The 24,565-nt window shown below is 35.1% G+C and overlaps 1 long non-coding RNA gene across 4 annotated transcripts in view; it reads right to left on the minus strand.

Moving 5' to 3' along the window:
• Positions 1–12,601: 12,601 nt before the first annotated feature.
• LOC111091183 overlaps positions 12,602–24,565 on the minus strand; it is a 39,344-nt gene continuing 27,380 nt past the window's right edge. The window contains exons 4-6 of one of the 4 annotated variants that reach the window (XR_005373820.1): positions 14,038–14,338; positions 13,693–13,839; positions 12,602–13,091 (exon numbers count right to left, since the gene is read on the minus strand). This is a non-coding gene — a long non-coding RNA (uncharacterized LOC111091183). The remainder of the gene's footprint in view (positions 13,092–13,692; positions 13,840–14,037; positions 14,339–24,565) is intronic. The other 3 variants (XR_005373821.1, XR_005373819.1, XR_005373818.1) reach the window with 3 other exon arrangements.

A 24,565-nucleotide genomic window follows, 5' to 3' on the forward strand; every position in this document is an offset into this window, starting at 1 on the left:
GGAGTTATGCTCTTTCGAGAGGAAGACCACAGAGAAGAAAAGTGCCATTTTAATTACAAAGGTATGTACTATCAGCACAACTTATCACTATAATGTTAAACTCGATCATCTGGATGAAGCAGTATTGATTATGTTTCTTTTCTATGAAGTGAATCTTTTTCTTCTTCCCAGACTGTACTCTTTAGAAGTAAGTCACTATGTACAACTCACCTCCTTGAGGGCATCTACATAAATTATCTGAAATATTTCTGCATAGGAGCATCTACATAAATTATCTGAAATATTTCTGCATAGGAGATTTGTCTGTTCTCTTTAATTTATTTATTTTTCAGTACTTTATTTACATTAGTATGGACTCATGAAAGTTTTATTTTAATATAATTTATAAAAACACAATTTCAAAAATACTTTAAATGTCCATCATCAGTGATTGGTTAAATAAAGTATGAAATTTTATGCAATGGAGTAACATGTAGCATATTATATACCAATATCAACATATATATTTACATGGAAAGATATCTATATGCTAAAAGGGAAGATACTTATTGTTAGTCAAGTTTCATTTTTACCAAAAAAAAAAAAAAAAAGTAAAATAAAGTGTGTCAATGAGTGTATGTATATATGAATATATTTTTAAAAGTCTGAGATGAAAGAAAAATGTTGATAATGATTATATCTAGATGTTGGGATTATGGAAGTGATTTTTAATTTTCTATATTATATGACTTTAAATATTTTTGTTCAAATATTTTTCATACTGAATGCATATTAGTTTCATCATTGTGTTGTTGTCTTAAAATTTTTCCCATGCTGAATTCTGGTTTTATTTTTTTTTTATTTTTATTTTTTTTTTTTTTTTGAATTCTGGTTTTAAATGCACATTACTACTCACCTTTGCTCAGTTTTACTTTCTTCTTCCATTATGGAGAGTGACAAGTAATGGCTCATTCCAGTTCTCTTTAAATAAATCTGTGTGCCCATGGAATAGAAAAGTCTGCTATTTGTTACATGTAGCAAGTGCTCTGTCCTCTGCATGCGTCTTCAGACTTCATGATGCAAAACCTCTGTGTCATTGTTATCATCATTATCATCATCATCACCATCATCATTACAGAGATGAAATTCCTGAGACTAGAACTTGTGATGAGTCCCACAATTAGTACATGTAAGAATCACGTTTTGAACAAAGGCTTGTTTAAATCCAAAGTTCATGTCATTATGTTATGTGTCGGAACAGCTGCTCCTATACAAGACGGCCTCCACTCACCTATTTAATACCACCTGCTTTCTCTTATATCCTCCCTGGCTCTATTCAATACCTTGTCTTTACACCTTATGTCAAAATATTCTCCTTGAGTCCTCCCTTATTTAATAGCTCATCCAAATGAGTCACCATTGTTTTTTCCCTTAAATTTCAAATATATTCATGATGATGTACTGCCCTCTAATTCCACACACCTATAGTTATGGGTTGGATAATATCTCTAACAAATTTGGGCAATATCAGGTCCACATTATTATAAGTCATATTCATAAAAGCATGGTCTGTTGCATTAGTATGCTGTATTTGTGATGCACATAGAGTTTTTCATTAGCTTTTAATATTAATTCCATAGAAAGAGAAAATATAACCCTTACCCCTTTGAGAAGGACAAACATAATTTTTAAAAATGAGTTACCCCTTCAAGAAAGAATTCTGTTTTAATTAAAGGCTAAGTATGAAGTAATCACTCATTCTTTTTGTTTGACCAGGTTTAATAAATTGTCTGTGCACCTGAATATTTTAAATACATTATGATCACAGACTTTGACATTTGGTGCAGTTGGGCCAAGAGCAAAAGTCTTAACTAAGGTTGCATTCTATAATACTCTACCATATTTCAGCAAGTTTTTGCGTATATTTTCATCCCTGATACCTGAGGCCCTAGGAGACATGTCTCTCATTAATATTTAAGGTCCCTCTATTCATCTTATTCCTTTGTAAATATAAGTTTTACATTTAAGTTTTAATGTTCTTAAGTTATAACATATGTTTTAGGTTAATTGCATGAAGTCATAAAACATGGCTAGTGTAAGAGATAGCTAAATTTCAAAAAATGAAAACTGTTAATTATAAAATGAAATGACTAGGGGGAAAGAAAAGAGATGGGGTAAGGAAGACGGAAAGGAAGAGTAAACGTCAAGGAGGAAGTAATGGAATTAGCTACGTAATTATTTCTTTCGTACGGGTCTTTCTAGTTATGGTTTTTGGTTTCTTTCTTGGGGATTTATTTGTTATTGTCTTTATTAGTTTCTGTTTCGTTTTTTTGTTTTTTTTTTTTAACGTTTTCTGCTCCTTTTGGCTTTATTTACCCTCTCCCTCACACAATAACTTGGTGTTACATAACTCACAAGTCACATTACACAAAACTCAATGTTATATCTAATTTTGAGATGTATAAATAGGCAAAGATTTCTAAATTTCTAGGGGAATAATTTATTTGTTTGTTTATTTATTTGCAAATTAAGAGACTTCATCCTCAGAAATTTACATAGGTAGAAATCAGCAATTACTAGTCCAAAAACAATTCCCCCAAGAGATAAAAATCACAAGCCTCTATGAAGTCTTCTTAAAAGTTGCTTATATGATTCTGCCTCCAGTCTTAAGACCATATGTGGCCACAAGATGTTTAAAAACAAATGAATCACATCATTGAGTAAGAAGTCTCATTGATTACAATATTTTTAATGCTCCAAAGCATGTCACTTTGGGCCCCTTCCTCTGTACCCATTGTCATTTAATTACTCTACTGAAGTTTTTCTATTTGTGCTGTTACTTCAGGGAATGAAAATAAATGAAGTGGAAATGCATTGATGGCTCTAGTTAGTGAAGAGGTCAAATGAACTCCTGGCTCTGCACTTTGCAGCTGCAAAAGACAATGGCTTTCACATGAAACAGTTCTATTCTTGCAGCAGAGGAAGTGAAAAAGTTGGTTTTTGGGGGGTTCCAGGGCCAGAAAGAAATGCTAATATTATTTTAATCATTTATGTACAAATGATCTTCTTATTGCTAACAATAAGGAGAGCTAAGGAGGGAATGATAGGTTTGGCTAAGATAAACATTTTCTTTAAAAGCCTGTGTAGTTTTAAAAGAATTACCATCTTTAGGATTGCCAGATTTAGCAAATAAAACTGTAAGATGCCCAGCTAAATTAAAATTTCAGATAAACAATGAATGATTTTTTTAAGTATAAGGATGCCAAGAATATTTAATAGTACATACTTATATTTTTAAAATTTATTTATTGTTTATCTGAAATTCAAATCATTTTGAAATTCTATATTTTATTTGTCAACCCTACTAAAAAATGTATCTAGAAAACATTTGGGGAATATGGAAAATAAGATGATAGCTCAATAACACTTCAGGAAGACGAATGGATATATCAAAATAAAAATCAAATATATTAGCCTATGAGTTACCATTTGTTCTAGGCCTATTAGGCATGAAAGAAATGTCAGTTCCCTGAAGTAAGGGTGAGATGGCTACTCTCTTCCCAGTTCGGTGGAGGTAAATGCAGTGCTTTTTCCATAAATGATGTTACTTTACTTGCTGAAGATACAAAGGCTCACATATTACATTCAATGCACCTCCTGGGTTTTCTAGTCTTTATTATTAAGAGGCATTGGCTGATATTTATTCAGTTTTGACTTAAGATTTAATTTTGATCCGTGTTTTTATGTATGCCTAAGATTTGTTTTGAAGGAATTCTAGGACTTAGGAACGAAATAGGATTCCTGATTTCCTGTGGATGGCTGTGCCATTTACATTTTGTGATGTTGGCAGATGAGAAAATGAACAAAGAGGGCAAGTTTTCGAAAAACTCAATGAACCTAGGAGCTTCAAACATTTAAGTTAGTAAGAATGAGGTTCAAAATGTCACCCTAGCTAGAGATGAAATGAAGAGGACTATCCAGTATTATGCTTATGAACATAAACTAATTTGCTAAATTTAAGAGTAATACCCTGCCCTCACCCCCATTTTCTCATTGGTAAACTGGTAAGCAATACAGAAAGAATGTCAAAGCTGGGTACATTCCATGACATTCATGGATTTCTCTGGAACATTTGCAAGCACATGTGTCAGAGAGGCAGGACACAAAGGTGGCTTGTTACAACAATCTATATAGAAAACTGGGACTTCACGCCTCAGAGATTGACAAAACATTCAGCTATTGGTCTGGAGAATGAAGTTCTAAACTGGGACTACGTTTCCCTGAATCCTTAGCCACATATATTAAAGAACTATATCCCCTCCAGCAAGGATCTCAGAAGATTTCTATCCTTTGAGACTGTCTTGATTAAATCATCTTCTTCCCTGCTTTTAGGGTATACTTTTATTTATAAATGATATTAATGCTTGGGTATTGTGTTAAAAGCCTCACAAAAACACCAAAAACACCATGCCAATTTTCTCTCATTCATCATAAGCAAAGGTTAAAAATGTTTTATCTTGTGAATATTTTTTCCCCTTGTGGACCTCATATAGATAGATAGATAGATAGATAGATAGATAGATAGATAGATAGATAGATATAGATAGATACAGATAATGGATAGATACACACATATAAAATTCTGAATTTTATATATGTATATTTAATATAATTACACATATAAATTTTATTTTCAAATGATTTTGCTGAATTTCTAAGATGATGCAGAGCATAATTCTATCTTGGAAATATACTCCCCTTTAGAGGATTGAGAATGCACATTTGTAAATTTGTCACACTTTGCTCACATTTTTGTTTGCCTCATTTGGTTGGTGTTTGCCTAGTAAGCTGCAAGTCACTAGCAAGAGCGTGAGGCTTTCCCTGGGCACTGTAGGTGCTCAATGAATAATTAATCATCAAATGAAGCTGCAGCAGTTACCAGGAGGTTAGCCACCAGGCATCAGCTGCTATCTTGTGCTGGCTTGAGAGGAAAATAACTGACTGACATGAAATTAGGTAATTCTTAATGAAATTAGAACCTTCTTTTAAAAAAAAAAATCTGCTGCTGGAATCATTCAATAATAATCATGGTAAAGGGAATAAAAGAGAAAAAAAATAATCAGCATTTTTTTTCAACTTTTCTACAAGTGAGTTGATAAAAAGCCATCTACTGTCATTCATAAACACATTCTCAGATGTTATCATTTTCTCAACTTCCCTGATGCTCTTTTGGCAGTTCTATTCCACCCCTCCACCCCCCCCCCCCCCCCCCCCCCCCGCCAACTGCCAACTGTAGCACTTCACTATGCTGTAGCAGTTTTGAGTTACTGTGTCTTTCTGAGACATTGATAATTTCCACCTCATACATTGTAGTGCTTGCAACTAGGAAAGGAAAATTGTGATGTGTCATCATCTTGTCTTTAAGAGATTTCATTTGCAAAATTCTCTTAGTGCAAACCTTACTATGATATTAAGTTAGACAACTTGAATACCACATTACAACCTGGCAAATCCTAACATATTCTAAATTATTAGCAGGAAGATCAAATAAAGGATAATAAGTTTGCTGGAACTTAGGTGGTAGGTGGAGGAAGCAGAGAAAAGCAGCAAATATAGAGAAATGATAGAGGTTAGAAGTTGTGTTTCTTGAATAAAATGGTCTAACTCTGTTGAAACATTAAAATGCACTGGAGATACAAAAACCCCAGACAAAGGAAGACTGAAATTAGATCAATCTCTTTATCACGTAACCAGAAAATGGGAAAGGACTAAGGCTGAGATACGTTAAAAGTATATTGAAGAGCTGTCTGAAACTTTTTATTACCCCCAAACCTGTAATTCCTTTGAGTTCTCTGGTCATCAGTTGATCAATTGTATGAGTCACATTATGTCACCTGATTTTCTGTCTTCCAATAAAGTAGTTTTTAATTTCCAATCAGGATAAAAGAAGAGCAAAATCTATATGAATTGTTCAGAATTGTCTTTTTCATGTCCACTGCTCTGAGGTGTCTTTTCTATGGGAAGCCCAAAAGCAAGACCCTCTGAGGATCTTTGACCCCCTGAGTGTTCTCCTCCATTCTCTGTAAACCTTGGGTCTCGATCAAACTTTTTTTCATTTTTTTTTCATCTTCTACCCTTTGTTCACAGTCCCAGGTTAATATACATAAAAATGCTTGATTATGAGATTCACATTGAATTTTTCAAGTTAAATTCAAAACTTTTCAGTCATTTGAAAACTGATTCTTCGTTATCTACTATGAGCAAAAGCATTAACCAAGCCAGAGAGGTAGGTGAGGAAGCAGTTGAGGTGTGCAGGGATTTTTCCATAGAAGTAATTTGTAAGAGCGTTGGTCTCACTCCCTCTCTTTCAACAAATAGCTGTCTTTAGAGAGACCTGTTCATGCTCGCTCTTTCCCACAAATAAATGAATAAAATCTTTAAAAAAGGAAGAAAAAGAGATGACTCCAGCTTCTCATTTTAAAGGGCTTTGTTGAGGTCCAATTTACCATAAAATTCACATATTTAAAGTGACCAACTGAAGGATTTTTAGTATATTCAGTTATACAACCATCACCACAATCAATCTAGAATTATTTTCATAAACCCAAAAAGAAACTCAGAAACTGTGCCTACTTCTACCTTCACCCCTAGGTAACCACAAATATACTATCTGACTACGTTTGCCTATTCTGAACATTTCAAACTTTTGTGATTGCCCAAGCCATCTTTTTTCTTACTGGGTCCCAGTGTTGAACGTGTGTCAACACCTGTCAGTGCCCCACAGAGGAGGCTCACAGTCAACACCAGGAGGCAAGCTGATGGTTTTTTGTTTTTGTTTTGTTTTGTTTTGTTTTGTTTTGTTTTTGGTTTTTTTTGTTTGCTCCCTCTGTGCTGGGTCTGGCTGTATCATCTGTAGTGGGGTGGGGAGGGTGCTCTTGTGTCCACGAATAGTCTTTTTTTGTTTGCTATAGTCCTATGAGACTTTGGAAAGCAAGCTCCATAGACTAATAGAGCCAGATGACCTAGAAGCCTGTCCTCCCTTGAGTGGCAGCCACAAAAGCTGGGTTGCTGGCTGGGTATACACACGAGTGCCTTCTAGGGAGATATTGGCTATTTGGAGTGGACTTGAGTGAGAGGCAGAATTGGTGTCTGCTGGCTTCTCTGGTCCCCAGGGAGGATCACAGATAGCTCCCAGATGTGTGCTAAATTACAAGTCTGACCCTCAGGCAGCAGCTTTTAGTGTATGCAAACAATCCTCTTTCAGGGAAAGACTAGGAAATGGCATTTTGCTTGTTGTCTCTGTGCTGAACCCCTGGAGCACAGCCACATTAATGAAAGATAGTCCAAAGAAAGGCAGGCAGGGACAAGGGGCCCCCAACCTAAAAGGAAAGCACCCTTGAAAGGATCTTACACCACCCTGGAAGGAGCCCTCCACCTTTTGCCATTTGATAGGTAGATGACAAAAACCTGGCTGTATAACAGAAACATGGAGGAGTAATCAGATTAAAACAGCCTGCCAACAAACCCAGAACACCAACCCCTAGACTTAGAAACTCTGGTGGCAACCTGCTCAGGTCCCCCCTCTCTTCGGGAGTTTTGTACTTTGCTCTCCCTCAACAAACTTTGCTGCCCACCAGTCTTCATGTGATCTATCTCCTCAGCCTTCAAAGCGGTGTGACCCAGAACCATGGCCACCAAAGGAAAAGGAATCCTGCAACAACATGTCCTTGTGAGCCCACTAAGAACTGTTTTCTGTCGCCTGTGGGTTTCTGGATGTGAGTTCTGTTGGCTTTAATAGCTAGGTGTTTGGGGAGGGAAGGGGACAGTTTCTAGGTGGAAATCTTAAAAGTTGGAGCTTTAGATGTAAAGTCCAAACCCATCATTCCTCAGCATGAAGCTGGGAGTTGTGAATTCCCTCCTGATTGAGGAGTGAAGAGGTTTGGACATTGTTTCTAAATATAACCCCTAATTATGAAGTACTATGGTCATATATACTCCGGTTATACACATGTCGTGTATGTTATTCTATGGAATTAAAAAAAAATCTTTAATTAAGAGGTGCCTGGCTTGGTTCCGTCGGTACAGCATGTGACTCTTGATCTTGGAGTCATGAGTTTGAGCTCCACGTAGGGTATGGAGATTACCTAACAAAATAAAACCTTTAAAAAACACAAAAACAAAGAACTGAATTTGAAATTCATATATCAAGGCATTACTGAAAAAAATAAATTAAAACCACAGACTGGAAAACTGAAGTGTGTGCTTGGAAGCAATACAAAAAAAAAAAAAAAATCAAAAGGATTTAGTGAAGTATTAAAATTGGTAGAAATTGAAATGATGGGTAAACTATCAAAATTATCACTCTTCCAAATAGAATGAGAGCCTGGACATTGACTTTTGAGGAAGTGGAGGAAGATTAATTTCCACTAGTGTCAAATGCAGGTATAAGTACCCTCAGAGTACTAAATGAGTGTTTTTGCAATATTAGGAATTTTAAGGACCTATGTTCTCTCATGAGAAAAGAGAACTATAAGGAAAAGCTTCTTTACTGGATATTTATTTTCCCCTAGAAGCTTACTGTGTTTGTTCCCTGGGTTACTTAAAAGGGGTTCTTGCACAGCAGAGACCTGATCCTTGTGTCAAATCCATCCTAATGCCTGGTTTTGTAAATAAAGTTTTATTGGAACAAAGCCACACCCATTTTTGACAATTGTGGTTGCTTTCAGCCTGTATTGCAGGGTTGAGCGGTTGCGACAGAGACCGTATAGCCCACAAAGCCAACATTGATTCTCTGGCCCTTTACAGAAAGTTTGTCAATGTCTGTTGCACAGTAAACTTTTTAAAGTTAGTTCATATCACTATTTTTAAAATTGGATAGTTAGGTTTTGTCATCTCAATAAATTTAATTGCGTGCATGTTAGCATGGAAATGACAAAGGTAAGGACGGAAAAGAAATAAAGCCTTTATTGCTTTGGGACACGGCTGCTAATGACTAATTTCATGTTTACAATTACAAATCTCTGTGACAGCCCACCAGACATGGTCTGCATTGAAATAAGGATGCTGCAGTGAGATCAATCTGGAATTATTTTCCCTGAAATTTTAGTGTTTGGCCCTAGAAGTGAGTTCGATGAGACCAATGGCTAAGCCTGGACAAATTGTTTCTGTTTAATACCATGTCAGATGCTCACGTTCAGAGGTTTGGCCATTCTCCCTCTCTTTCTCTCTCTCTCCCTCTCTGTTTCACTCTGTCTCTGCCCTCTTCCTGTGTCTGGTTTTGCCAATCTCTTTGCTTCCTCTCTCTTCCTCCCCTTCCTCTATTTCTTGTCCTCTTCTTCTTGACTCCCTCATTCACAAAAGCCACACAAATTCAATAGCTGCAGCTTTGTTTCTACATCGTGACTTTCAATATTTTATTAGAAACCCAAATTGAAAGCTGCCTAATGATCCCAGGAGAAGACTGCCAATTTAACATAACCTCTAAACAACATTTGAGAGGCAATTTCAGAGGGCCACAGTGGAGCGGGCATTGCAAAATCCACCGGTGCAGGGGCAGTTTAAAGGGATATGCATTTCGGTTCCTCCTCTTTGCTTTTAGCACAGCCATGGGGTCCTGCAGACATTTGCTCCCCATACTGCTGGCTTCTCACTTTCATTTTTATTAAAAAACTAACAAGGAGCATTAAGCAGCTCCCTGTTTAATTTCCCATAGAAAAGCAATAGTTTCGAGCAGCCCACTGGTGGAGGGATATTTAAATGCAAAATGCACAGCTGTGCCAAATGTATGCACCAGAGCAAAAAGGGTTTTTTAATATGACAGGTTAATACCATGGATTTTTATTTCATTTGCCACTGAAACAGCTAATCAGAGAGAATTGGACCAGTGGAAGCAGAGGTGAAACTGGGTAGTTGTTAAGAGACAAAAGATATTGCTTGTCAACCTTCTGTGGTTTTAATATTATGCTAGTGAGGTGCTGCAGAATTGACCAAACGTTACCCCACTGAGGAGATTTGCTCTGACCTACCCTCACTTGGCTGAGCCTCTAGAAGCTTCCTGCACAGAGACACTAAGTGAACCATGTTTTCACCCAGCCACCTGCTCAGGCCCTGCATCTGTCCTACCCAATGGGGGAAAAATTATATTAAAGCAAGCGCTAGAAAAGATCACACAGAGGAAATCTTTAAGGCTTCCTATCAGCCTGAACACTTGGCTTCCCTTTGGCTCTGGGTAAATAGACACATAGTAATGTGAATGATTGTAGAAAAGAGAGATTGCCCTAAGCACAGATTTCATGAAATCTCTGTATAAGCCAGGCGACCCTGTCAGATGACCAGCTTAGCCCAGCCCAGGTTGATAGGAGAACAATTCTTTAATTACATTTTTAACAGATGTCGCTCTTAAGCCGATCCTGCTTCCTTAGGCCAGGTTTCCATAATGACCTTTCCTTTTCTTTAGTTCATAACATACACATCCTAGTTAAAAAAAAAAAAAAAAAACAAGAACATGTAATGAATAATAATGCTTCCTGATAGGAAGCTTGGCAAGACCCCTGGATGGTACTTAAGATCTTAGGTAAAGATGCAATTATGATGTTCACACCCATTAGGTCTGTTTTTCCTCTTAAGAACAAGGTTTTGTCAAGACATAGGTCGAAAAGTAACTTTCAGAGTCAAAAGGAATGTTGGCAAATATGCCCTGAATTGTCTCTTTTAGAATTTTTCCTTTTACTCGAAATGAATCTGTGCTTGGCCCTGGGCCCCTTTCTCTAAGTTTTAGGATTGTAGTTTTAGGATTCAGTTTCTAAAGTCCAGACCCACAGCCACCTAGATCCCATTAGATACAACTATAAAGTTTTGAAAGATATGTTCTACTTTTCAAATAGTAGAACGTTCAAGTGATGAAGGTGTGAAAGAGGCCACAATCCACATATCTGAAGGGAGCAAGGTGTTAGTAGGTCCCAAGCGGTAGACAGATCACCACAGAGTAAAGGAAGAAAACATTTTCCACTAATTTGTTAACTTATAGCTCAGGAAACCGTTCTCTTGCTTTCAAATTAAGTCATTTCTGCTCTGCTACCCTAGACAAGCATCATGAAGGAACCATCTGAGGAGTTGAGTGAAGTTTTCAACAATAAATTGAAAATGGCCATTTACAAATGACTGCTTTCATACGGGTCCTTCTTCTGTTAGCTAAGGCAAAAGAGGTTAGCTTTCTAAAATAGTAAGCAGAAAAAGAGAGAGAGGAAGGGGGAAAAGGAAAGGTAAAAGGAAAGTATATCTGTAGAAATTAACTGCTAAAGGATTGATCTAAGGAGAAAGGCTATTATATTTCTAGAGGAAGAAGCAAATAGATCACCTGTTTTATTAAGTAGACACCTAATATATGGATAACTCTGAAATGATGTTTCCATTTCTTCTGGTTAAATGGTGTCATGCATGTATAATGCAGCTTCTGAACCCTGAGCCCAGAATACAGGTGGGCGGCAATATTTGCTGCCATTTGGTAGGTGCTTATTGCATGTCAGGTATTTCATTAAGTGCTTTGTAAAAAATGAAATTCAGAATCTTGTTTAGTGTTTGAGATGACTCAGGTCAGCCTGAGAATAGCTGGAGAATGATATTTGATTTTACGCCTTATATCTAAAATCCGATTACTGTAAAGTTGCAGTTCTTCCTACTTACACTTTGTTCTCTCTTAGCCCTTGCTATTTTACCCCTTTGGTACCAACTCCTCTTCCATCCCCTCATTCCTAACAACCCATAATCTGCATGCTAGTGCAGCAGCCCTTGGTCCAACTCCAAATTAGCACAATTGAGTTTTCTCCCCAGCTTTATTGGGGTATAACTCACAGATAAAATTGAAAATTTATTTTCAATTCTGAGTACAAAACTAAAAGTTTACAAATAAACATAGTCGCATGCCTTTTTCATCTTCTCCTCCCCCTTTACTCTGTTTTTGTCAGTGAATGTAAATAGGCTCATTGTCCCAACTCACATGCCTGAAATATTCTTTTTTTTTTTTTCTGCTGGAGAGCTACACCAATGAACATTTCAAAAGATCAGCTTGTGTATTTAATTTAAATAGTAATCCTAGAAAATAAATCCCATCCTGATCCCCTGAGTGAAAAATGGCTCCAGCAGCAAGGAGGACTCTCTGGCCATTCTCAAAGTTCCTCTCCAGGTCTGGAATATACTTAGGCTGTGAGAATAGCTTTATCCCCTTGACCACAGCAAAAGAACTTTCACAATTAAGCCCTACAATTTATTTACTTATAATTATGCTTGTCTCTGTAGATTGCCTTTTCTTTAACTTTTCAATACCTGATTCTAAAGGCATCATGTGCTTTTATAGGTCAAAGTATCTTTAAAAGCTTTTTTTTTTTTTTTAAAAAATGGCTTTAGTTGTTTTACTTAGAACATGCTCACCCAGAGAAAGTCAATAAGACAGGAATGACTGAACTAATAGAATTCCAGGTGATAACAGCAATCAAATTCTAATTTGGCAAAGTCAAAATGAAGAGTTTCCATCACCTTACAATCTGTGTTTTTGATATTTTATTTCTTCAGGTTTACCCCTTTCTACAAAATGCCTAAAGGAAGAAGATACCACCTAAAAAGTAAAAGGCAGCATTTATAAACATCTAAAGGGATTCATTCATTATTCAGAGAAAAAAATCATTTATCTGAAATTAGTTGGAAGTAACACCAATAATGAATGAGAAGGGAGGCATGTTGTATATATTTTGTCTTAACAGAGGAGACAAAAATGTAACCCTTGAAAGCTAAACAGAAGCAAAAGCTTTATTCCATTTTTTCTCCTTAATATACTTTATCCTTTTGATAAATTCACAAAATTATAATGTAAATTCCTCTTCAAAAGTGCAGTTTGGTTTTAGGTATACCCATGTTTCATTTTGGCCATCTGACCCTTTCTTCTCCTGTTCCTCTTTTTCTCCTTCCCCTTCCCCCTCTTTCTTTTCCTCTTTTTGTTTTCTTCCAAGGTTCAGGGTCTGTCTGTAGGGATGCACATATGTGTGATTATATAAGTTAAAGAGCATGCCTCTTCAGATGTCAGCCTTTGGGAATTTCAGGATTCGGGATCAGGTCAGAACCTGGAATTAGTTGGAAAAGACAAAAGAAACTGTGGCGGATAAGCAACATTTGAAAAGCCTGGACTATACAATGCTGCCAAGCTTCAAAGAACCTAGCTAAACTTGATGGACAGCTGTTGTTCAGTTCACTGTGCTAAAGAATCAAAGTGTGTAGATTCACTGGCAAAACTTATGAAAGGTCAGGCTTCTCAGGCCAGAGCTGTTGAGAAGCAAACAGAGCAGAGAACAAGACAACAGGGGCTGAGTAATACCATGGCTTCATTTCCTTCACATCAGAAAGTGTTCGCCTTGAGGCCTAGGAAAGCAGTTGAACTGGCCCTCTGAGACAGAGATCGCCTATGATCACATCACCACCAGCATCAACCTCGTGGTGTTTGTTTTTATTTATGTTTTTATCGTGTTGTTCTTGCCTCCTCTCTTTTAGCGGTGTAAGGATTTTTTCCTGGATAACTTCATCATTTCTAATTTTAACGTTCTTTTTTTTTTTTTTTTTATGAAAGTGCTTGTATATTTCTCATAAAAACATAGAAAACACCCATGAGAAAACGAAAAAGAAAACAAATACAAAAAAAAAAAAAAGAAAACAAATACAAATTACTACCACGTGAAGACAGCCACTTTTAAAAAATATTAATTGTTGTTTTGACTTGCAATTCTTGGTATGTTCTGGTTATTTCTTCCCTCAAACATTGAGATATCCTTAGGTATCAGTTGACTTCGTCTCAGGTGGAGACTTCATCTTACACACCTTTCAAAAAAAGGAGGGACATGTAAAGGGCAGGAATTTCTATAACCTATCTATACCTTCATCAACATTGCATAATATAGAAGTAACTAAAAAGAAGCTATAGATAGAACCAATGAAGGTTTGCAGGTTTATTTAGTAGCGAAGAGCAAGAGAACTAAAAGCAAGGAAGACATATTGATTCAGAAGGAATGTGGTTACCCATTCAACTGTCCATGTTGCCCGCAGCTGTGCTCAGCCTCATCACACAGAGGCTAATAGTCAATTGCACCTCAAAAGTGTAAGTCTGTACAGCTCCGGAGACATAAAATATCTCAATAGTATATGTGAGGAGGATGAGAATAGCATCTGTGCTTCAATACCTGCAGAGTATCTGTGCACCTGCTTCTGTCCTGGCAAACAAAACAACAGTAGTGAAGTAATGGTTGGTCCTAGGTTTGTGGGAGATTGGCAGGGAGGAGATCATAGGTGAGATGGTGTGACAGCTGCATTAGAGAAACATCTGCAAAATATTATAACCATATTCATAAAATGTGTTCATTTGAGGCTTCAAATAGTCATTTATATTTAGTGCATTCTGTCTTAAAGATGTCTAGTTCATTTTTTCCATTCGTAAGGTCTCTGACTTAAATGTCATCTCCTCAGAGAATTATTTTCTGAATTTTATATTTTTGGTAGGCCGCCACCACATACCTGGTTACCATCTTAATTTCTTCATAGCAATTATCATCTGAAATTATCTTTTTCGGTAAATTGTTTATCTCTCATTTTTCCCCAATAAAATTTATACCTAATGTAATTGAGATAGTTTTCTGTGTTCTTGATCATTGTATTACTAGATATAGAACTTAAAATATTGCTTACAACACAGTAGGTGTTTGATAAATACTTAGAAAACTTAAGTAAAACTAAAACAATAACAACAACAAAAACAAACAAACAAAAAAACTAGGTGCATGTAAGACCATAGCTTCACTGATTGTTTTATCTTCTTTTTCTCTATTCTGAGAATCTTTTTTTTTTTTTTTTTTTTTTTATTTATTTATGATAGGCACACAGTGAGAGAGAGAGAGAGGCAGAGACACAGGCAGAGGGAGAAGCAGGCTCCATGCACCAGGAGCCCGATGTGGGATTCGATCCCGGGTCTCCAGGATCGCGCCCTGGGCCAAAGGCAGGCGCCAAACCGCTGCGCCACCCAGGGATCCCCTTTTTCTCTATTCTGAAAGGCACGTGGTAAATTCCTCACTGTTATTGTGGATTTTTCTATACATTTTTTTTTCCTGTTTAAAAATTAAAGGTATTTTATTATATGCATATGAATTTTAAGAATTGGGGAGTGGAGAAGAGTGTCAGAGGCTAAGCAGGCAAGTATTCAGAAAACATTTGACGTGAAACCAGTTTACCATTTTCAAGTTCTCTTTCATGTTTGTGTCACCTTTCCCACCTCCTCCTTCTTACACTATATGCAGAGTCAGGGCTAGATATTACTCAAAGAACACTTGTTCCAGACTTTCATAGCACTCAATATAGCTGGGAGATCAAAACAAAGACTTCATACACTTTTCAGCTTATCAATGTAGAGTAAAACATGAAACAAACAAACAAAAAAAAGGAATGAAAAAGTTGTATCTTTTCTTTCTTTTTTTTTTTTTTCACACAAAAAATAATAATGTGGCTAGGAAGCCATCGTTGAAACCTGCATTCTGCATCTTTCAAATGAGCGTTGTACTCTGAGGAGGAAAGCAATGTGTTTTATTTTAACTAACACATGACATAAAATTTCCAGTTGAGTCATGGAAAGAGTGAAAAAGAGGAGAAAAATGAGCCAGACAGTGAGACAGTGCTGAATGCACAGATAATAAGGAAATGGTTTCCTTGGCAACAACAGCACTTTGGAAGGTTTCAGACAAGAGTACAACTGGGTACAAAGTATCTGATTAAAATTTATTGCAGGAGAAGAAAATTGTTCAAATTGAACAGTACCAGAATATGCACTGTAAATCTGAATGTGATTGCTGAAAGAAATATATATACATATATATAATTTTTTCTAATTGATTTTATTTTCTCCATTTTGGTATAAAGTAGCATTTAGGAGGCCAAATTAATCTAGCAAAGAAAGTTTTTTAAAATAGCCCAAAGATACTGATGCTTGATTTATGACTTAAGAATCAAAATCCACTGATAAAAGCAACAAAGTATGTATCTTTGAAAAAAATTCAGAAACCTGTTATGAGACACCTACTATCTCCTTTAGCTCCATTTCTTCAGAGAAGGATAATATTCAGTGTTCATTTTCAACCATCAAGAATAAGAAATATTGGGGGATCCCTGGGTGGCTCAGTGGTTTAGCACCTGTCTTCAGCCCAGAGCATGATCGTGGAGACCCGGGATCGAGTCCCACATCAGACTCCCTAGATGGAGCCTGCTTCTCCCTCTGCTTGTGTCTCTGCTTCTCATTCTCTCTCTCTCTCTCTCTGTCTCTCATGAATAAATAAATAAAATCTTAAAAAAAAGAATAAGAAAATTTTCTGTATATTTAAAAATAATTCATGCTTAGCATTTAATTTTCAAAGCTAAAATGGACTACAGATCATCAAGATAAAAATCTATTGTATAAACTTGGAATAAACAGAGTCAACTGGTCAATCTGACAGGCATATTCTGGTACATACAATAATGACAACTTAGGCCCTGTCCTGCATATTGCGTGCTATAAGGACATAAAGAGTAAAAGGTTATTGGATTTCTAAAATATTGCCAATTCTGAGAGGATATTTTCAAATGTCTTAAGCCAAAATGAATCATCATAACATTTTAAAAATCCCATTTTATTGCAGAAAATAATGTTCATTATTATAAAATAATTTTGTAAAAGTAATTCTGAGTTCTAAATCTTATTTTGATTGGTGTCTATATGTAAGGAAACTGCACCATTCAGTTTTCATTACTTAGCCTTACACACTGGAGATAATCATAGGAAGTGGTGAGTGAGCTTTAGCTCATTTTTATCTGTGATTACCACTTAAGTTTTCTGAGAACTCAGCATGTCTAAGAAGTTAACTCCTAAGGAAGCAAGAGAAATAATATTTCTATGAGGCAATTGAAAGTAAGGGAGCTATATTAGCTTTTTAATGTACAAGGTACACTTGGAGACTTCTGCTGAAAAGATGTAGAAAAGCAGAAAGCATTTCTATTTATTAATTTTGTCCTTAGTTACAGCTAACATTAAGAAATTCAAGTGAAAGAAATATATGTCCATACTTAATTTTTAATTTTAGCTCTCTAGGAAAAATATGCCAGGTCAAAATTTTAGCAAAGGGCCTGGGTTTAACTAATGTAAATGATTCATTCATCCTTAATAATGATGGGCAATTTCTAATGAGTAGAAAGTGAGAAATAAAATTAAAATGTCTACAGAACAGTATATGGAGACCCACATTTTCTTTCATTTACTTCTATTTCTGGTAAATTGTATTTAAAATATCATTGGTAAAAGGACAATGGAATTTCTAATTCCACCTCTTTTATAATTATGTTAGCAAATGTCCTTGCCTTTGGTTCTGAACTTTTATCATTAATTTTTTAGTTTATTTAAATTCTCATGTTAAAAGACTATTATTTTGAGAGTGAAAAACCCCGTGCTTGGGTAGAATACAAACTTTTTTTTTCTATTTTATGAAATTAGCACAGTGCACAGATCATTATTACCCACGTTAATTGACTTGCCATTGAAAATCTGATGATTTTTATAGAGATAATTCCTAATGTGCACATTTCTAATAATTTGCAGCATGATGTCAAATTCATTTTTATTAGAATTTTATTTTTTAAAAGAACTTTATAGAGAGCCTGGGATAGCCTTAATACTTGAATGGATACTTAGAATGTGAAAAAGAAGATGAGAGCAAGGATTTTGCTCTAGAAGAAATTACATACCCCCTAGAGGGAAAAAGATATGACTGTCAAATTACTTTCACGTCTTTGGGCTCAGATGCAAGTTAATAGCATACCTAGTCATTAAGGTCTATCTAAAATGCCACTAATTCTATACCTGCACTGATTCACCAACTACACCCTTGCACTATGTTTTTTCTCCCTCATAGGAATATAATTCTTAAAGTGAATATTATCACCTCTAAGATGTGTATTGTTTTCACGGTTATTATCATGTAAGATCAGTAAAGGATTCCCATCACGGAGATACACGAAAGTATGTGTAGGCAGGAGTGAAGCCAGAAGGGTCATTAAAAGGCAGTAAAGGAGCTAAAGCCTCTGGCAAAGCAGATGGGAGAGACCTACACGAATTGGTGATTGTAGGATGATTAATTAATGGTGATCAGAAAGATGGGTAAGTGGGAGAAGTAAAGTCATAGTGGTAAGCTGATGAATCTGTGAAGATGGTGACTGTGATCTCACAAAGGAAGTGATAGATTTAAAAAATGATGGAAAACTTAGAAAGCTGACTGGCCTTGATGAAAGAGTGAATGTAAAGGGAAAAGGCAAATCTAGAGCCAGAGTACAATCAGGAAACAAGAAGGCACTTATTAAAAGTAGGAGATGTTTGGGTTCAAGTTTTAATCATCTACTAAGTTTTAGTAGTAATTTTAGTAATTTTCTTACTTTCCTGAGCCTTATTACTTCAATTGTAAAAGATAAAAATAATATTTTATTTGGTAGTTATCAAGACTAAGGAAGATAATATGATATAAATTCCTTAATCTGGTGTCTGGCAGGTAACAAGAATTCAACAATTATTAATGCAAACCTTATTAATCTGTTGTTACATTAATAATAATAACTTAATATGAACTTATAATTCAATAACATTGCTAATATTATTCTTCTAATTTAATTTAAGATTTTATTTTTAAGTAATCTCTACACAAAATGTGGGTCTCAAACACACAACCGCAAGATCAAAAAAAGTTGCATTCTCTATCAGCTGAGCCAGCCAGGTGACCCATCTTCTGATTGGACCTAGCTGACTCCTTCACCCCTTAGATGACAAGGGACATCTAAATGAAAACTCGTTGAAGTGGGGAAAAAAAGAAAACTGGTTGAGGGAAAGAAAATGTTCTAGATTTTTTTTTTAATAATTATTGAGGATCTTGGAAACTAGGCCAAGGAGTTAGAAACAACTAATAAAAAGGGACCTTTCCATAAATCTTTTTGATTTGAGCTGAAAGTGGTGCCTTATCTATTCCTGTGATGTCCTAGGAAGCACAAAGTAATAAATAAATAAATAAATAAATAAATAAATTTTGTAAGCCAGACCAGTCTCTGCCTTTAGTTTGCTACTGCAAATCTGAGTGGTTTTTGCTGATACTAGTAACTGGCAATGTTATATAATTTTGAAAGAGGATGTATGATCCTGAAAACCAAGGGAATTTCAGAATATTTGAGTCAGTAAAACATAAGAGACAAAAATGATAAGAAACACCCACTAAATTAAAAGCTCCACAGGGGCAGAAACTATATCTTGTTCTATTTATAGCTAAATACCCAATGAGTGTTGCACTTAACAAGGAGACTTTGAGTGAATGAAATATTATGGGTTAATACTAATTTGACTACCATTTATTTGCACTCACTCATGACTGCCCTCTTTGTAAGTCACCAAGAGGTGTTTCTACATCTGTTCGAGTCCAATATGTATTTTGTCTTTCCATATATGTGTTAGTAATTGAGTCCAATGTTTGGTAAGATTCTAGTGTTTTTCATAATGCACATGAGACAGACTGTGATTGATCAAAAAGATTAATTTTTAGATTTTATTCACTAGCTGGAACATGTTCTTTGGCTTTGAAAAGTAACATTAAAATTTTTAAAATAAAAATTTAATATTTCTAGGGACCTTAAATTGTATTACAGGCATGCTAATATTATGGGTACCAAGATATATTTTGAAATCTGAACCTTCTAACTAGAGGAATTTTACCTTGATCTAAACTATACTTTTTTCTAAACTCTTATTTTTTTGTAATTAATTTTAAAATATCTTTGGAAGATAGAAGGTATTTTTAACCTACATTAAATTCAGAGGTACTTTCTATTAGTTTTCCAGATAAATAAAACTGTCTGTCTGAAATTCAGTTCTAATGAAACACTCTACTCAAGGGCTTTGTGAAAGTAACTATTTATAGCATGTCCTTCTGGAAATGGAAGGTAACCCCTGAATGGCACAAAGCTTCAAAATATTGTTAAATGTTTCTTTGTCATTGTTAAATAAATATTGGTAGGCATCAGAATTTTTGAAGAAACCTTCAGAATTAGTATACTAAGGATCAGGAATTCGATCCTAACTACACATTGGATTTAAGGATGTCTCAAAGCTAATAAAGGTAAAATAAGTTATTTTCCTTTTATATATATGAGTTTTCTAAAACCAGCATATAAAAGTGGATTTGGGGATCCCTGGGTGGCGCAGCGGTTTAGCGCCTGCCTTTGGCCCAGGGCGCGATCCCGGAGACCTGGGATTGAATCCCACATCGGGCTCCCGGTGCATGGAGCCTGCTTCTCCCTCTGCCTGTGTCTCTGCCTCTCTCTCTCTCTCTCTCTCTCTCTCTCTCTCTATCATAAATTAAAAAAAAAAATTTAAAAAAAAAATAAAAGTGGATTTGGGGCAGCCCCCAGTGGCCCAGCGGTTTAGTGCTACCTTCAGCCCAGGGTGTGATCCTAGAGACCCAGGATCAAGTCCCACGTTGGGCTCCCTGCATGGAGCCTGCTTCTCCCTCTGCCTGTGTGTCTACCTCTCTCTCTCTCTGTGTCTGTCATAATAAATAAATAAAATCTTTTTAAAAAAGTGGATTTGTATTAATTTTTGAAAACAACAGAAATATGTGTTTTGGCTTCTCAGTAGGTTCCACAATTTCTTCTGTGACTAAGTTGATGTTGAAAATAAACCACATGTTTTAAATGCATCAATCTATAAATCTCACTTTCTAAAACAACAGTAGACCTTCCTATCTAGAACCTTTGATATTAGCTTAATGACCCTTCATTTTCCATAAGTTCACATTTAGGATCATTCTCTCCATAAAAGTCAAAATAGACATGACATGAAACACATTTTATATTTTGGATATTTGCCAATTGTTAGCATTTTCATTTTATTTTGTTTTGTTTGTTTTTTTAAATTTTCCTCAGTAACTCCCTCTTTCAATTATAGGAACACACAGTGACAACTGAATGTGGATAGCACAATTCTTTTCTTAAGTGTTTTAGCATTCTTACTCATTGTTTTGTTTTACATTATTTTATTGATAAATATACTAAGCTTAAGAAACAACTTATCTTTGCAGTCTCATCAATTTAAAAGCTACATTTGATTTAATTAATAGGAGGAGTTTATGGGAAAAGCTTTTATCGATGGGCATTGGTTTAAGATATCTTGGCCTTTTGAGAACGATGCACTATAATAATTGGTCTAAGATCATGTTAGAGAGAGCAGGTCACTTTATATTCTCTCCCAACTAATAGAGGAGTCAGGTGAGGTTGCTTCCTGACACGGCTACTATTTCATTATTTTGGCTGATATTACCGACCTGAAGAAGCTATTTCCAGTATTACTTGGACCCAGCAGATATAGTCACTGACAATCAATGTGTAAATATAGAAAACAAGCCAATTTCTTCGTATCTGGACCTCTATTTGCCATTAATTTTCCTCTCTTGATTACACAATAAATCACATCTATCAATTCCATTGTATTATGATCTAAAAAAAAGGTAATTGTGGTGTAGTCATCAGGGTAATTATTGTTCTGGGTGTAGGGAAGCTATAGTCTACCTCAGGTTTTGAAACAGTGAGACTTGGGCTGAATAATTTTATGCAGTGATTTCTCAACTTGCACTGCACACTATCATCACTGGAGCATCACAACAAAACAAATCAGAATGCCTACAACTGATTCCCACTGCCAGAGTTTTATACTTCTGTGATTTGTTTTTCGAGAATAAAATGTTCCAAGTATGTAATTTTGGTACATTTGTTTTTGTTTTTCTGCAAATAGGACAATAACACATTTAATCTAAAATTTAAAAGTCAAGAATAAATATTTAACTTAATCCATATAATTTTTAATAATAAAATACTATAGATAGGTACTTTCCTTAAAGCATTTTCATCCTCATTTTCTTCTTTAATGAAGTCTGTATAATCTAAAAAATGAATGGAATCAAATCTAATCCTAAATGTGATTTGTTTAGAGAATATAGACTCCTGATTCCTTTACCTTTTCAGTTAAAAAATATACCTCTTGGTGAAGATATAAATATATTTTCAAATCATTACCCAAAAGTAAAAAAAAAAAAAAAAGTTTCATTAGTTAGTTATTACATAGTATATACCTCCTTACTATTATTTCATTGATTTTCTAAGACTTTTAATATACAAATTGCAATCAGGAGGAATTATCAGTCTACAACTTCTTCTGCTTGCAATATAATAGAGAAGATGTACACTAATAATCTTACAGATATTATTACTGTGTTTAGCAGGTGAAGAGAAGAAAGTCTTGGGCTCCACATATCTTAAAAACTAACAATAGAAGATATAGCTGTTGTCACTCCAGAAAAATGAAAGAAAATCTTTGATTAATCAGGTAATTAAATTACATAAACAAGGGATAAAATGTAGAAATTTTTAGTCTCCGAGAACAGAAAAGAGCAGAGGTAAACTGACGTATAAATTACACACAGCTAGGGACACCTGAGTGCATCAGTTGGTTAAGTGTCCAACTCTTGATTTCAGCTCAAGTTGTGATGTCAGGTTTGTGAGATTCAGCCCTGTGTCAGGCTCAGCACTGGGCAGGGAGCTTGCTTAAGATTCTCTCTATGACCCTCTCCTCCTCTCTCTCTTAAAAATAAATAAAATTAAAAAATAAAAAATAAATTACACATATCTAATTTAACCTCTCATGCCTCTGTATCTTTGGCATGTGAAGCTATATATGTCATCCTGATCTTGTTATTTCTGGCTGTCTTTTTCCCTTCCTTATATCTAGCTATGAGCATTTGCATAGGGTATGCATATCAATCTGCCTTTTGGTGTTTCCAAATTCTCTGTTGAATTTTCACAAATCATTAAAATTGATCAAAAAAGTCAAGTTGAGTATCATAGTTTTACAGTTTATACCAAGGAAATTAATTTAAATTTGAAAATCAAATATATATGATTGAATTAATGGGGAATCAGAAACTATTCAAATTTCATCTCCAATGTAGAAAGAGCTGAACATAGACACATCCTATCTTCACCCTCTGGAGATGAAATTTAACACCCTCTGGAGATGAAAATGTCTTTGCCTCTTTGCTATTTGTCTATATCTTTTTGTCCTTTGCTTGTCTCCTAGCTTCATTGTATCAATTCTATCAAGCTATTTTTTAAACTTCTTTTTCACACAATCATAAATTTTTGAGACTAAGAAAGACCTCCAGAGTCTCAGTCTTATCTCTCATTCTCTCCACAAAAGGATTTTCTTCTCACGATCATAGGTGGCAAAAAATGCTCAGTGTTTCATTGAAATGTCCCACATATATCAGTACCAGATACTGCGTCACTCCTTATTTCCATAATCTTTAACAGAAAAAATGTCATAGTTTTATATCTTCTTGAGAATCTACCTTTTAATACAAATTTATTTTGTGCCATGTGAACTCACAGATTTATTCCTTGATTTACTTTGATTCCATTATTTTATTATTTTTATTTCATCTTTTTGTATATATATTTGCTTTCTACTTATTCTAATCAGTTTGCCTTTAGATTTTCCTTCTTACAGTGCCTGCCAACATGAATATAGAAGGTTTTTTATCTATTGCTATTTGAGAAACTAGAAATTATATATTGTCTCAGAATATTAAAGGACTTAAGCCTAAATTACCTATATCTTTATTATTTATCTATTCTAAAATTCTATGTTTTATACTTGGTTCTATTATCTTCACTTTTTTTAACTGTTCAATTCAATTAGCACTTATTAATTCCCTGCTAATTGATGACATTATACTATGGGTTGAAAGCATAGAACAATTAACCCTCAGGAACTTTACAATCATGGCCCCGATTGTCAATATGCCACAAACATCCATCGATTTAATTCGATTTAAAATTGGCTTTTGCTAGTTACTTGAATACACCAACAGTTAATGGTTCCCTTGGTGAAGTAAATGTGAATAGTTATTATCCTGTAAGTATTACTTCTGAGGTTAGAGAAAATGTGAGCTCTTATCATAGATACCCTCACCACCCCTGCCCACAACCTTCTGAAGACCTGACCCTACACATATTTGAAAGATATTTTACTTTCTAGTAGATAAGAACTTAAATTTAATTACAGTAAGTCCAAAATTATAGCTTTTGGGAAAGAGTCACATACCAAATCCAGGTTTATAGATAACCATAAAATTGAAAAAGTTGGTACTTAGACCAAAGTTAGAACTGACTTTTAATGCCAAGTTATTGAGCAGCCCATTTAGATTAAGGGGAAAGCAAAACATTTCACTCATGGATTTCTATTTCCTTTTGAAGCTTAGAGGGTTTTTTTTTTGGGGGGGGGGGTCTGCTTCTTCTTTGAAAGCTGTTATAACTTCATTATAAAATGTGTTACATGTATAGTTGGCCAAGATAACAAAAATACTTAAATGCAATTCAGAGTCATTTTTCAAATGCACCATCCCTAATCTAATATTCTACAGATTACACATGACATAAGTAAAATGTGGTC

Source organism: Canis lupus, chromosome 19, assembly GCF_011100685.1.
Source record: "Canis lupus familiaris isolate Mischka breed German Shepherd chromosome 19, alternate assembly UU_Cfam_GSD_1.0, whole genome shotgun sequence".
Lineage (NCBI taxonomy): Eukaryota > Metazoa > Chordata > Mammalia > Carnivora > Canidae > Canis > Canis lupus.